Source organism: Panthera pardus, unplaced genomic scaffold (assembly GCF_024362965.1).
Source record: "Panthera pardus isolate Hobbes unplaced genomic scaffold, ASM2436296v1 HiC_scaffold_24, whole genome shotgun sequence".
Taxonomy (NCBI): domain Eukaryota; kingdom Metazoa; phylum Chordata; class Mammalia; order Carnivora; family Felidae; genus Panthera; species Panthera pardus.
In genome coordinates, this window is record NW_026526810.1 from 33,257,061 (window position 1) to 33,273,271 (window position 16,211).

Here is a 16,211-nt window from a genome sequence, read left to right on the forward strand (position 1 = left end):
CAACTCAATCTTTAATTTATATTTTATCAATTTCCCAATATAGTTTTTAGTCTCTCCACCTCCAAAGCCTTCTTATGGACAAAATTACATTTGAACAATCTACACCAGTCCCTTAGCGTAGTAACCATGACACTTATAAATTGAAGTAATATATTTTCACTAAGAGATTCATATTTTATCCTTGAATTCTTTCTAAAATCTTGGGTAGATGCACTTGATCTAATCAAGTATATTGATTTGGTCAAGAAAAGCCTAGGGAGCTGGAAAAAAATGTGTTGGAAATACTAAATAAATGTTCACATTTTCTTTATATTTTTCTATACTTTTCATGCTTTGAAAAAGATTAATTCATGTTCTAATCAGAAAAAAAAAGTTAAGCATCTATCATCATCTGACCTAGAAACTTTAATCTGCTTGGGTGGAGGAGAAAAACAGAGTGGAAATTCTCTAATGTTTTCATCCCTGAATGGATCCTTCACACCATAATCAAGTACTCTTACCACTTTTCTAGCAGCCTTTCCATTTTTAACATGTCCTCTTAAAAAAATAAACAAACAGGAAACTTACCATTAGCTGTGCAAAGAGGCTTACTGAATTCATCCTTTTTTTTTTTTTTTCTTTTACCTAATTTCTAAGTGGCATTCACCCATTATCACTTTGTGGGATTCTTTGGCCTTGATTGAAAATGTTTCTTATTTCTTCTCTCCACAGCCTCTAAGACTATGCCAAATCACCATCTGTTTTGTATGGTCCTTTTGATCCCTAGCTTTCTTTTAACGTGGACTTCTAATATAATGATTTTTAAGCATTTAAGCTGCCAGTGGGTTATTTGCTTTCTAAAATCTTTCTTTCTGGGGCGCCTGGGTGGCTCAGTCAGTTAAGCATCCGACTCTTGATTTTAGCTCAGGTCACGATCTCATGGTTCAGGAGTTCCAGCCTCACATTGGGCTCTGCACAGACAGTGTTGGAGCCTGCTTGGGATTTTCTCTCTCCCTCTCTCTGTGCCTTCCCTGCCCATGAACTCTCTCTCAAAATAAATAAACATTTAAAAATTTCAAAAAAAGAGAAAGCTTTAAGGGGTGCCTGGGTGGCTCAGTTAAGTATCCAACTTCGGCTCAGGTCATGGTCTTGTGGTTTGTGAGTTGGAGCCCCGTGTCTGGCTCTATGCTGACAGCTCAGAACCTGGAACCCGCTTCAGAGTCCGTGTCTCCCCCTCTCCCTGCCCCTCCCCAACTTGTACTCTGTGTCTCTCTTTCAAAAATAAAAAATAAATTTAAAAAATAAAATCTTTCTTTCTACTTTTCTTAATGTACATACTTGATCATAGCTCAATTTAACACTGAATCCCCATGTGATAGATTTTGTTCTCCTCTCCCTGAAGAATGCTGAGCTTAATCAATATATGATTACTATTTTTTGTTTGGTTGAGAATTAGATGAGCCAACTTAATTTCCTGGCCTGGTAAAATGAGTGCACACAGTCCATCACAGGAGTGGTGCTCGGTACGCAAGGGCTAGTACAGTTAATTCTTGAGGCTTCTCAGTTGGCTGGGAGGAAAAGAGCCAAGATATGATTACTGTTAAATAGTGTTGACCTACAGAAACCTTTACCAATTCTTGTTTGTTCCTCAAAGTAACATGCAGTTTCTTTCTTCGCTTTGTAGGTTCTAAAACTGCCAACTGAAGAAGTAGTTTCTCTACCTCAAAACCACATTTTGCATTTGCTCCCAATGAGGTATTTAATCAATCTATGTATAAATAAACTCCATTATTTTTATTATCTGGTCTAATTTTACAGCTTCTTTAATCTCCTTTAATAGTTTCAATTCAGTCATATTAAGAATATGACATTTTTATTTAAGCTAGGATTTCAATCCTTATAAAAATGTAATACCTTGCTGTCCCTATCGTTGCCATCAAGTGCAGAGCCTAGCAGCACATTTCAACGATTAGTCTCCTTCTATCAAGTACCTGAGATATGAATTAAATTATTGTATCATTATTTTGCCTACCAAGAAAGAAGGAAAAAAATTTATATAGGGATGACAAATGGCACTAATCGTGTTTAAGTCAGTAACACTTTTAAATAAATCTAATGCTTCAGATCACATATTCAGGTAAAACATATTACAGATCTGTGGCTGGAAGAAAATGTCACTCCACCATTGTGTCACCTACCCCAACTTGACCTTGTTAAAACTGAATTTCTTTCTTATAGAAAGGCTCAAGAGAAACAATATTGCCAAACACTGCCCTGCACTTCTCCCTCTGTCAGATAGTGTTATGGAAAGCATCTGAAATTCACACTGCCAGGATTTCTAACTCTGCTAGGATTGGAAGGGCCAACTAATACAAACCACAGAAACATTACTACTAAAAAAAACAGTTTTCACCAGCAACCTAAGCTATGTTAAGGTATTTTTAACTAGCAAAGCAATACAACTTGGTCAATTAAATGGAGATCCTTTCAACCACTAAAGAAAAAAACAACATACACTTGAATTAACAACTGCCAGCCTTTAAGTTCACAATATCAGTATTGTATTATTGTATCATTTAATACATGTAGTGAAAAATATATGATTTCAAGTTTGAGAAACAGCAAATTCAGAGAAAAGCTATGTGAAATGTGCTTAGGAGTCCACCTAACATTAGAACCATCTGCCCAAAGGTAACAGATTCTTCTTAGCATGGCCCTGAGTTCATTAAGAACCTTTATTCTAAAATTATATATCAAAGAGAGCACATTTTATGGAATAGCAAACAGGTCTCCATGTGCACTGCAACTGCACAAGCTTATGTATAAATAACTAAAAATAGCGTTCAGGTACCATGCACCTCAGCTATCTCCAATAGCAATATAGTATAACCAGCTGAGAGCTTGATGTCCACAAGCTGCGTTCTATATAACCCAAGGATAGAAATAAGACATTCCATTTCTTGTATATTAGGTAGGAATTCTAGCTTCCAGCCAATTATCAAAGTGGCAGTCTGACCTAAGGCATTTCTGTTTCCTATCAGCTTTGTGTAAGCAAAGGAAAGACGTAACAGGAAAAATAATAAAATAGAAGGGGTAAGAAAGGACAAGAAAGGGAATTATAAGAAAATTTACAATACACAAGTCAAACAAGAGAGCATCTTCATCCTCAGGCTAATGCATTAGGTATTGAGACAGAACACAGTTAACAATGTGGTGAGAGGAAGTCAAAATACCACAAACCTGAAAATTCAATTTTTAAGCTGGGAGCAGAGTGCACGCTCCTTGAAAGCTTATTTTGCTGAGGCCTCACAAGAAAGGTCATGATATTGGGCTTTTTCCCTTGAGAAAGGAGATGACTCAGAGGCCTACCTCACCCATTACTCTAGGCATCCAAGACCCAGTCAGCAGAAGGGTAAATCCCACCCCTCAGGGAAGTGGCTACAGGGCTCCAGTTCTACCCCTGGTGTCTTCCAGACATGACTGACTGCAATTTTCACCATGATTAACTTCCAGGAATGCCAGCCAGAGGAGCAGCCAGGAGAAAAGAACATAAAGAGTAGCTATTTTCCCCTCTATGTCAGCTGGACTCTTTGGAACAACTGCAGACACTGCCTCTCTCTTTCTGCGGGGCAGAACAGCATTCAACAACCTCAGCGAAGTGCCTAACAACCAGTAACACACCAGCACCACACTTCTCAAAGACCATCTTACTTAAAGCTATAGCACTCCCAACCTCTCTCACCTTACACTAGGAATCCAATAAATATTTATGGAATGAGAGAAATAAATAAGAAAAACTAAAATAGACCTCCCAGAGGTCAACAACAGCCAGAGGGCCCAACAGTACCTATATTCCCTCTACCAGAACCAATCTGGTTCCCAGGTCTGACCTACACTGCTTCCACCTGCATGTACTACTCCTTCCCCTCCCCAAAGTCTTCCATCAGCTAGGATGTATGGAACCACAGTATTGCTGCAGGAAGTAAAAGCAACAAATGCTCGTCCTTGAGTCTGAAGGATTTCTGAAAGCTTTCATAGTCTGCCTTGTTCCTAGGTTATTCAGTTTAGGATAAAATGCGTTGAATGAAAGTCACCTTAGCGTAAAAGGAGGCCTGAAAAAAAAACAACTACAAGAAGTTTCTGTTTTCAAAAACCAAATTCCAATTCAATTCAGCAAGCATTAATTAAGCATGAAGTTATATTCAAAGCATTGGGCTAGACAGAATCCATGAGGAACAGAGGAGACAGAGGTGTTTTAGGCAGCTAAGAATGAGGGAGGAAAAAAATATATTCACAAATAACTATAATTAAAGACAATGTGTGATAAAGTACTGTAACAAAAATCCTAGCAAAGAGTTTGGGAGATACAGAGGAAGATGAAATCAATTCTGGAGATAATTGGGTGGGAAGAAAAGCATTAAGAAAGGCTTCAGGAAGGAGATGAAATTTTTGGGCAGGTTGAAGAAGGGTCTGATTTGGAGTTGAATGCTTTGGACCTGGGAAGGTCATTCCAACAGAAAAGAAAAGAAAAAAAGTAACAGGGTGTTGAGAATGAAAAACACAAAGTAAGCTGAAAGAATAGCTGTGAACAGAGTAAGAAATAAATGAAATAAGGGTGAGAAAGGCCAAGGTTCGTCAGATTATAAAGGATGTGGAGTTCTGGCCTATGTAGGCAACAAGGAGCCATTAAAGGTTTTTCAGCAAGAAGTGAAATGATAAAGACTATATAGGGGCACCTGGGTGGCTCAGTCGGTTGAGCGTCCGACTTCGACTCACGTAACGATCTCGTGGTCCGTGAGTTCGAGCCCCACGTCGGGCTCTGGGCCGTTGGCTCGGAGGCTGGAGCCTGCTTCCGATTCTGTGTCTCCCTCTCTCTCTGCCCCTCCCCCGTTCATGCTCTGTCTCTCTCTGTCTCAAAAATAAATAAAAGTTAAAAAAAATTTTTTTTAATTTAAAAAAATTAAAAAATTAAAAAAAAAAAAGATTATATAAATCTACACTGGGGGGATGCCTGGCTGGCTCAGTTGGTAAAGCATGTGACTCTTGATCTCAGGGTTGTGAGCTGGAGCACCACGCTGGGTACAGAGTTTATTTAAAAATAAAATCTAAAAAAACAAACAAACCAAACAACTGGGACACCTGGCTGGCTCAGTTGGGAGAAGCATGTGACTCTTGATTTTGGGGTTGTAAGTTGGAGCCCCACATTGGGTGCAGAGATTACTAAAAATATACATATTAAACTGAAAAAAAAAAAAACCAACTACACTGGGGTTCCTTATTATATACTCTTCTAGAACCAAAATCTTTCCATTCAGAGCACTTTAGTTCATAATCATACTTTTATCAGTTGATTGTTGGTCAGAGACCATGTCTGGCTTGACAGTTAAGTGAATAAATAAAAAATTATAATAATCTTGCAGCAGTCTGTACTATAGAATACAGAAAGAGGCAATAACCATGAGGTTACTGCAATAACATACAGATGAAGGCCTGAACTAGGTCAGGTGAAAAAGCAAAGCTAAATAAATGGCAAGATATCTAGAATAATCCAAATTTAGTGAATGATTAGATGAGATAGCCAGGAAGAAAAAGAACTAAATAGGAGTTCAAAATTTTGTGTCATGGCAACTGGAAGAAGTGTAATGCTTAGGAGAAAAAAGGGTAGGCAGAAATCAAAGACTGGAGGTACTTTTGAAAGCAGATGTCACATAGAAAAAGCTTTCCTTCTGGGGCGCCTGGGTGGCGCAGTCGGTTAAGCGTCCGACTTCAGCCAGGTCACGATCTCGCGGTCCGTGAGTTCGAGCCCCGCGACGATCTCGCGGTCCATGAGTTCGAGCCCCGCGTCAGGCTCTGGGCTGATGGCTCGGAGCCTGGAGCCTGTTTCCGATTCTGTGTCTCCCTCTCTCTCTGACCCTCCCCCGTTCATGCTCTGTCTCTCTCTGTCCCAAAAATAAATAAAAAACGTTGAAAAAAAAAAATTTTAAAAAAGAAAAAGCTTTCCTTCTTCCTTATATACTTTTCAGATTTATATACTCTATAAGCTGCACAATTTCATTTCTCTTCCTATAGTTCCATTTCTGACATCACTCTTTAAGACTGCTCTAGGAGCATCAGTTCCAAAACAAAGATAAATGCTGAGTTTGACATCAACGTTCAGAATTTATAACTGAAATTTACAAAGTACATTCTTAAACATCCACTTCTGCTCACATAAATGAAAGTTCATCCCAACAAAACCCAGTCTCCTCCACCTAGGAGTGTTGCTACAAACATTGCTGATAACATGCCAAAAGCCCACTAGCTGTACTTTGTACACAGAATAGAGCAAACACTGCTTTCATCCCCTACAGACTGAACTACAGCCTAAGAAACTACAGGTACAAGTATGCAATGCAGTACCAATCATGCAATGTTGCCTAACTGCCAGGATCTGGATTTCATTCATGGTATAGTTTCATTTCCAAGGGTTGCATGGTGTATACTTTGGCCACTTTCCAATTCAATAACCTATGTGTCACCTGACACTTAAAAAACAAAACAAAACAAAACCCATCTACAAAAACCACTTATATTTCTAATATTAACCTTTCTAAAATCTCATATTCAAGTGGAGCACTTCTGAAAATAACCTTTACATTACCTAAAAATTAGTAATATGCTAAAGATGGCAGGTAACAAAGCAAAGCACTCCCAAGACTTTTTGTGAGTCCAAAACAAATAACAGTTCCACCCACCAAATTTTTCTATTGCAGACTGATGGATGTTTTAAGTGCAAATTTAAAAACAGTGAATGCTTCTTCCAATGTTCAAAGGTAGATTAAACATGTAATGTTGTTATATTAACAAAGAAAGAAAGAAAAGACTAAAAGACCACCATCTTCTTAACTCTCAATAGCTGCTATTGTCCCAAATCCATGAATTAACTAGGAAATGCTGATAAAAATCCTAACTTGGAGAATTAACTTGGTTATGCAATTTTATTCCTTTACACTGCTTGAAAGCAAAGATTTCTTAATATTACTGTCAATTCCAAAGTTCCCACAATCACCTACCAGCTTTCAATCCCTCAGTCCCTCAGGGTATTTCAGGGATCTTCCTTGTTAGTCATAGTTCAACAAATGTCATTAATTTAGCATTTTTGGCATGAAAAATCACATCATTTTATTTTCCAAACAAAACACAGTGCGCAACCATATTTAATCCCAAGAAGTTAATTCAAAGCAAGTTTTCTAGTGAGTGGTCAAAAATGGAAAAGTACCCAACCCACCTCCACAATGAGTCTCATTTGGCTCAATCGAGCCAATCTGGCTCTTTGGCTCAAAGATTTCAGATATAAGAGATTTAAAAATCTTAGATTGCTGACTTAACGCATAAAATTACTTTCTTGATATCTAGGCAAATCCTATGAGGTGCAATTTCCTTCCCACAAGCTGAGGTTCTTTTTCTACAGCTTTCTGATTCCTACATCTATGGCTTGAGCAGACTAGAAAAAAATACATTTGACAAGCTGGTGAACCTGCAGAATTAAAGTATAAGACACTCTAAAAGAAGATGGCCTATTAAAAAACGCACACCATATGCTTTACAAACATATCAAAGAGGAGTGAGGGTCAAGCCCCAGGGAACTAAGGCTGTACTCATTAGCCTTTCTGTATACTGACTATATTTTTGACACAGTAAAAGAACTGCTCTTATGTCAAGCAATTTGTCCTGTTCTTCCATCACAATCTTAATACCATAAAATTCTACAGCTAAATGGAACCTTAAGAGATGATCTTGTTTAATTTACTCATTTCACAAATAAAGCCCGTGAAAACAGTGGAGTGACTAGCACAAGGTCACACAGCTAGTCAGAAGCAAAATAGTGATGAGAACTGGGGTTGTATGACACCATACCCTACGCTTTGAAAAGCTGTATTAGCAAAGAAAACGTAACACTCTTAAATCAGACAATAACTCCACTGTAACTATAACTAACCCACAAAAAATAAAATTCATCCACGTAAGGAGAAAAAGGGTTAGAACAGAAAGTACCCTGAATTAAACAGAAAGCAGCAGTTATTTGTTGATACAGTACAGGGGTTTCTTATTAAGGGCATACACAACCTTGCACATATTTTCTAAACCATTTTATTAATTACTACTTGCTAGCATGTATGTCCTGTGCTTCTCTTTAATGTATCTCCTTAAGACAATGCCACATGGTCCTAGTGGCAACGGTTTGAAAAATGAGAACTTCTGGTACAGATAACTGGTGGCACGAAAGGAACCCGTAAGTGTGGTACCAACAATCAAAAAGGACAGAAGTTGGAGGGGGTAGAGATATTGCTGGGAGCAAGTAATCCTGAAAACGGTGTAAGAATAAAAATCCGAGAGAGCAAAGTCTGGCCATAATGACCAGAGAGCACAATAAAAAGAAGGCAGTTTCAGAGCCTGCCTGGCATCAGACAGCTCTCACCTGCAAAAGAAAGAAGGAAAAAATTCTCACAGAGACAAGAGAAAGATCGGAGGTTTGCTCCTGAGTGATGGACTAGATATGACCTAATAGGTATTTGCCATCTCTTATTTCTGGGACTCTGATCCAAGAACAAACAGCAAGAGGACCATGAAAAATCAGCCCTGTTGGATCTGGAGTTCTGCCTTGACAAGATATAAAGCTCATTCATAGATCTGACTGTGCTCATGAGACTGCAGTTCAACTCCTGCTGCTAGAGCAAGGGGAGGGGGAAGGAAGATAGAAAGGGGTGAGTGGGAAGGAGGTGGAAGATCTGGGTTGTGACTATAATAGCTACAGTAATTAGAGTGTTTCCAAGCTGCTGGAGAAGTCTTCAGAGCAGGGAACTAGGATGAGAGATGGGGGAGGGGAAAAAGCATGAGGAAGCAAACTACTGAAAATGCTAGGAAAGTATATGGTGGTTTATGAACAGTTTAAAACAAACAAACAACTGTGACGGCTTCATATAGGCAAATAGAGAAGTTTAAGTTCTTTCCCAGAAGAGAATACTATACAATAACTGTTAGGCTCCCACTTAAAGCTAGGTTACAAACTAGGTTTAAGCAGATTATTGCAAATGTCACTGTCTTTCAGTGGTCCACTGGCCCTGTCTCAGGGTCATAATGTTGCCTCCCTTTCCTCTAAATCAATACATTTGATCTATGTATCTAAATTTGTCTTTCTGGCAAATAGGTCATAGCCTTCACTCCACTTGGAAAAGGGATTTCTGAACTTCAAAAACAGTTAACATCACATATTTTCCTTCAATCAACTGTTAATTGATACCTGGTGAATTCAATGAGAGGGAGAAAGAAAAAGATGGAGATTCAGTATGAGTACACAGCCTGTTGACCTAACACAGAAAATGACTGGAAGGCATTAAAAAGTCAGAACATAAATGCCCGAGTTACTACTTGCTTATACATTTTAGGCTGTATGGCACTGCCTACTAGAGTGGCATGAAGATGTGAAAGAAAAATATTAATGGAAGATGATGATAATAACCTAGAAGAAAAACCAGGGAATATGCAAAAAGCCTAAAAATAGAAAGTCCTCTTCCAAGTTAGAGGAAATGTTATACTTGTTTTTAAGATAAATATGTAGCTGAGGTATTTCCTTAACGTGATTTGGCCCTGGGTGATTTGATCCTAACAAGTGATGTTAATCTCAATGCCAGAGAAAAGAATTATAAAGGTACTGGGAAAAACTAAAATGGAACAGGACAACTGAAGAGATGCAAACTTCATGTGGAGATTTACATTCACAAAATAAAAACACATGCAAATTTCTTGAGTGAGGCATGTCAGGTGGACCCACACAAAGTCAATTATATCCTTTGCATAAAACCTGCTGGGTATCCTCCCAGTGGACTAAATCTTTTTCACCACACTGAAAGCAAAGAATTTTCTCCTTCCCATTTCCCTCTAATAAACAAGCACTAGAAAACTGAATTACCACTATTTCCTTCCCATTCATAGGGCATAAAGCCAGAAATCACAGAAATACAATAGGGCCGGCTAGGACCATGTCTAAGGCATGCTATTCAGTAATCTAAAAAGAAACACAGAGAAAGAAGAATCTCTTCTCTTTTCCATTATCATCTCACTAACAAACCTGTATCAGGCATTAAGAAATGTGAAACAAAGAGCAATTTCACACATACGAACTGAACCTAAACCACGGAAGACCCAGTATTTTCTTGTCACTGTGGCATGTGATTCTTTAACCACCTGCTCAATAATCCCTCTTCAGCTGCACAGCTGCTGCCAATTCCACAAGCCCAGCTAGGCAGGTGCTTCAGTGAATTACCTGTTCCCTAGTGAAGAGAGTCCTTCACTGACACTTAGTGGGCCCAGAACCTGCCAATCAGCATCACCGATCTTCATTTTTGTCTGCCACAGCCAACTTTTATGAGAGATATCACGAAGGCGTATTTAGCACACTATATGATTTTGTATTTGGTGGGGTTTTATTCTTGTTGTTGTCCTTTGTTTTATAAGGAAACGGATTTTTCAAAATCAAGCAGAAGTGAGAATTCAGCTGCTGAAAAGAAAACTTGCCACACAACATAAGGCTGCCTCATCTCAGAGTGGCCCCATCTGTCTGGCAGTATTCCCACCCATGACTAGTTTTCCACAAGGGAAATAACAATTGCTCAGCTACCTTTGTAGCAGAAGAAAGTGGCAGTGGAAAGTGCTATGGTACCTGGCAGTAATGAGAGGGAGAACTTCTGGAGCTCACACATCATCCCTGTACTTCTTAAGTCTCCACGGCTAAGCCCAGGCAGTAGCGTTCCGAGTCAAATAAATAAGGAGTGGCACTTCTACTCGACAGAGCAATCACTAAACCCCTCAACAAATTATCCTGTTCCAGTCGTTTAGTTGCTATATGCTAATTACAACATAATTACTACCAGGAGCCAAAATTATGCTCCTATGTCCTCACACAAAATAAGCACTAATCTGCCCAGCCATCTAGATCTCTCACAAGAAAAACATTTTCTACAAAGAAAACCAAAGTGCTCTCTGCAAGATGGTCACAACCAGAAGACTCATAAAGACCCCTTGTGCCAAGGGCCCAACTCTGAAACCACTACATCTAATCAGGGCAAATTTAATATGAGGCTTCTGCCTTCACTGTCACCTGACAGGATTCAAAATGAAGGTCCACAACCCACGAGCAAAATGCTTGGGACTCTGGTATTAGCTGAGACTTCAGAGGCTGAGGACAGATTGCTGGAAATAGCCTAAAGACAGACAACACCTCTAGCTAAGACTTTAATAAGAGTTTTGACATCAAGAACATGTTCCCTCCCAACAAAGCCCAACACCTAAGTGGCAAGTCATCATTTTCAGAAACTCACTGAAATAAAGGAATGAGGGAGACAACACAGTCACACTCAACACCTCAGAAAGACCTCTCCCAAAACCAAAGGCTAAAATTCCTATTCAAGAATACCTACAGGATATAGGTGGCTATTGTGTACACAGTGCATTGTGTATAACTGCCCTCTCACAACGAATCTGCTTTCCAATCTCTTCTGAAAGAAAAGTTTTCTTTAATATCCTAAAAGGAAACCTCCTTTCTAATCCCAAATGATTTCTTACCCAACTAATAGTACCTAACTACTATCTGGGCATTTCTAGGAGATATTTACAAGGATGGGGGTTCTTCTAGCTCATTCTCATCCTTCTCTCATTAATTACCCCCAAGACCTCAAAGGATTTTTATGTTCATCACTTTGACCAATTTCTCCCTAATGCAAAGGCAGATATGGCCTTTCTGCATAATGAGCAAGTCACCTCTTTTCATCAGAATTAAAATAAAGATTTAAAGGAAAGTTTTGTTTCCACAGCCCCTGCCCAAATAGGCAAATTCTGTGGCTTTTGTGTTGTGCAATTATTACTGACCAGGAAGTCACCATTAAACAGGTACTTGGTCCTTGACTTCCTGTCTTAACCTTGCAAAGGTTTTTAGTGGTGTTCCTAAACAAACAAAAATCATTGTTGAGTGTCCCATCTCTATAAAAAGAATTAAATATGATGGTTCAAACAAGAGTGAAAACCTCCACTTGGAGTCTTCTTCCTTAAAGGTCTGACACAAACATGGGGATTAAGTCTCCCAGACACTATTCCTCCACAACTTAGTACAGGCTAGCCAAAGAGGCAGGCACAACATGGCTGGCATCCCCTATTCTTCTGAAAAATGTGTGCCAATGAGCTCTGCATTGTTCCTCACTCAAAAAGAAGAGCCTTTCTGTCTGGCCTCCTCCAATGGCAAGCCCCAGTCTGGAAAAGGAAGAAAATGGCACTGAGAAGCCTGGGAGATGGAGCATATCCAAAGCTCTCAGACAAGACTTGAACCTATGACCTTCACTGTGTACACAATAGGCGGGTGAGAGGGACCGGTTTATCTCTGCAGCAGCAGTTCTCAGCCCTGGGGTAGCACTCCCGATAAAATGACACAGACTATTGTGTGTGGCAGCAGAACAGTCATCTCCTCACAACAGCCTAAACCAGCACTCCCTCCCCCAAGACAAAGCAGCAGGGGTGAAATTAACTCAAGGCTGCAGAGCAAAGCCTAGTACAGAAAAGAGAGGCTTGTGGGGGATTGGGGACTCTCCTCAACCCCTGGGGCTCTGGACACATGGCTGGAAACAGACAGGCTTTCTCCCCCATCTTTCCCACTCTCATTTAGGTAGGAAGCTGTTTCTTAGAGAATTTAATCATCTGTGATTTGTTCAGAAATATTCCCCCTGAAGGGCTCTGATCTCTCCACCCTGTGTGAGCCTAATTCCTAGAAGCTGAAATGACTGTTTGCTGCTGCCTGTTTCACAAACACACATTAATTGGTCAGATGTGTCTCCTCCTCCTCAACCCCGGAGGGAGGAAGAAGAATCTGAGCAAAGCACAGAGATGATCCAACCGTAATTACACATAAAGGGAAAAGAGGGCAGCATGGGTTTTTCCAAACAGGACAGGGTCACAAATCCTCCCGGGGGTACATGGAGAGCAGTTAAGGGCCAGGCCCAGGGATCCCTCCATCTTGAAGAAAAGGACAGGAGTAAATGTGACCTGAGACTGGAAGGAGCACACACCCACAACCTACTTACTGCACACTCCCGGCCACCTTGCTCCCCCCCTCTCAGGGCCGCGCACACGTCTAGCTTCCAACCCTTCGCCCTGAACCCCCCTAACTCTGACTAGCCCCAGCCGCCCTGCGCCCCCTCGAGATACCCAGACTCGCCTCTGAAACTCTCTGGCCTGTCCCCACAACCCGGTCAGACCCTAATCCCCTCTTGGGCACCCCTACCCTCAGGCTGAACCGACCCCGGCCACGCTTTGAACTTCACCCCGCGCCCCTCGACGCCCCCTCCCCCACCCACGCAACGACCCCCCCCCCCAACACACCTTCCCCTCGCTCCGCCCCAGCCCCCCAACCCCCACTTCCTCCGTCAGGCGCCGCTGCCCCCGGCCCCCTCAGCCCCGGCCCCCCTCAGCGCCGCGGCCTCTCTCCTCCCCCAGCCCCGGCTCCACACAAAGCTCCGGACTCACCGCGCGGCCGGTCCCGGGAGCCGCCACCTCCGCCCGCCCGGGGCCCCGGGCCGTAGAGCCGCCGCAGCTACGGGGCCCAGGCCGCCATCCGTTCCCGCGGCCCCTCCCCCCCACCCCACCCCGCCTTGGCTCCGGCTCTCCGCCCCCTCCCCGCGCCGCTCCGCCCCGCCCGGCCGGTGCCGCTGTGTCCGGGGCCGCGGGTCCCTCAGCCGCCACCGCCGCCGCCGCCGCCGCCGCGATCCGGGACAACCAGGGCCGCCCCGAAGACCCGGACACTGGACTACCGGGCCCTCGGATCCGGATTCCGGGCTGCTGTGGAGTCTGGAGCGGGAGAGCGCCGGGGAAACCCGGAACCTGGATGAAAGAGCCAAATCCTGGGTCTCGGAATGCGCGGTCACACGGAGCCCGGATTATAGAGTCGTAGCTCTGGGAATGCTGGAAAACCCGGCGAGCCGGTTAAAACATAGAGAAACTCGAAGAAACCTGGATTGGAGAGCTCGAACCTAACGCTCTCTCCTCCTGGAAAGAACTCTCACTGGACCTGACTTCCTCGCAGAGAGGTCTCTGGAGGAAGTATCATATTTTAAATACAGAAGACACCAGTTCCGTATGTATCTTTCAACCATGAGGTGAGGAAAAGGCCGTGAGGGATCTGAACGTGAACATCCACAAAGAACAGAAGAGCTAGGACAGCTCATAATGGTTTCATCCATTTTATCCCTTGGTTCAGCAAAGTATCACCCCCCCCCCCCAATTTTTTATCCTTTGTTCTCCAGTTTTTTTTGTTTTTTTTTTTTTTTTAGGATTAACGCTTGTTTTCCTCTCCAAAGTACCCATTTATCTTTCTAGATCTCATCTCACCATCGGATATTACCAAATCTTGCTTTTTATTATCTAAAAGTCCTATTTTGTCCTTCTTCAACCCACCATTCTTTTTTCTAACGACTGTAACTTATGTCTTTCCTTATCTGTCATTCATCTATTATTGCCCAGCGCACTACTACATAGTAGACATTCAGGCGATGTTTACCCGAACCCTCCCACCCACCTCTTGCTTGTGAAACAAACACTTCATGACCTCTTCCCTAAAATTTCCACCTCTTTCCACAGCAAACAGAAATTTAATTCTCAAAGCTCCCCATTCTTAGCCCCTCTTCCGTCCTTCTTGTGTCCTTGACCATCTTAGCTCTGCAGTTTTATCTTTCCTTTCTTCCCTTATCCTGAGGCATCCTTCAACAGTGCCATTCAAGATAAGTGTGTGACTTGGGGATAGAGCCAAGTCATAAAACCCCTTTACTCTTCATCTACACACACACACACAGCTGAGGAAGAAGAATCTCCCTTTGGTCCACCAAAATTCAACTTGTTCTAGTATAGTACAGGACAGAATTGATCCCTGGGGATAAGACATTTCCAGTCTTTACTGGACGACGTTACAAATGAGGAATCAACTACTTAGCAGGCAGAGAAAGAGTATGGTTCGGTGTTTTAGACTTGGAAGTGACTTAATTAAGGGTTTAACATTCAAGTAGTCATCATTTACTGAAGAATGTGACTCTATCATTGGAGAGGACAGGACTGCAAAAATAGGGAACAAAGGAAAATAAACACTCCTACAGTGAACCTCAATTTTTAGCCAAAGTTATCAAGCCTGGAAGAATCACCAAAAATTTTCAAAATATCCTGTACACTCAAAGATTCTTAAGTTTTGACTTCCTATTCCTCTAGACCAGGGATTGGAAAACTATGGGTGACACACTCACTGCCTGTTTTGGTATGTCCCATGAGCTAAGAGTGTTTTTTTTTTGTTTTTTTTTTTACATTTTTAAATGGGTGAAAAACAAAAGAATATTTTGTGGTGTGAGAATTAATATGAAATTCAAATTTCAGTGTCCACAAATAGAGTTTTAAGGGCTCATAGCCAGTCATCATTTATGTATTACCTATGGATTCATCTGCACTGTAACAGCAGAGCTGAATAGGTGTTAACAGAGACTGTAGGACCAGGAAAGCCTAAAATATTTGCTATCTGGCCCTTTACAGAAAAAGTGTGCTGATCCGTGCTCCAAACAAACTGTCCAGTAGAACTTTCTGCAATGATGGAAATGTTCTATATTTATGCCCTCCAGTTTAGAAGCCACTAGCCCCATGTGACTGTTTGGGCCCTTGAAATATGGTTAATGTGACTGAAGAACTGAATTCTTAATTTTATTTAATTTAAATAACCACATGTGACTAGTGGCTACCATATTAAACAGTACAGCTCTAGACTCTTGTCAAATCTTATGTACTGACATTTTTTTTGCCCCTTGTGCCAACATCTTATTCCCTTCCTATGTCACAACTTCGTATGGATTCTCAGTCCCTCCCATCCACCCCCCATCACCCTATTTATCTGACTCCAAACTAGAATGCCACACTTACTAGGTTTTCTTTCTGGGCTCTCCATTGTCACAACTGAAATCTGAAATCTGATCAGTTTACCAAGTTTCACCCCATGAATTAATGCACATTATGTGCACACATATAAATGGACAGACATTTACACAAGTTTCTTTGTGTCAGAAGGAACTGTGGCTATGGTCTTTCTTCTCTGCATGAGAGAAGTAGAAAAGCCTTCCACATGCTGGATCCCTTGCTGCTGGTGTCTGTGATATGGATCACCTCCCTCCAAACACATTCAC

At 41.6% G+C, this 16,211-nt stretch overlaps 1 protein-coding gene across 3 annotated transcripts in view; it reads right to left on the reverse strand.

Moving 5' to 3' along the window:
• The window catches only part of ZNF609 (zinc finger protein 609), a 210,269-nt gene extending 196,292 nt beyond the window's left edge, over nucleotides 1–13,977 (reverse strand). For 2 of the 3 annotated variants that reach the window (XM_053888959.1, XM_053888958.1), the window contains exon 1: nucleotides 13,528–13,641. The gene's annotated coding sequence lies outside the window, so the exon portion shown is untranslated. Of the gene's footprint in view, nucleotides 1–13,527 lie in introns of all 3 variants that reach the window. The other variant, XM_053888960.1, reaches the window with a different exon arrangement.
• Nucleotides 13,978–16,211: the final 2,234 nt, after the last annotated feature.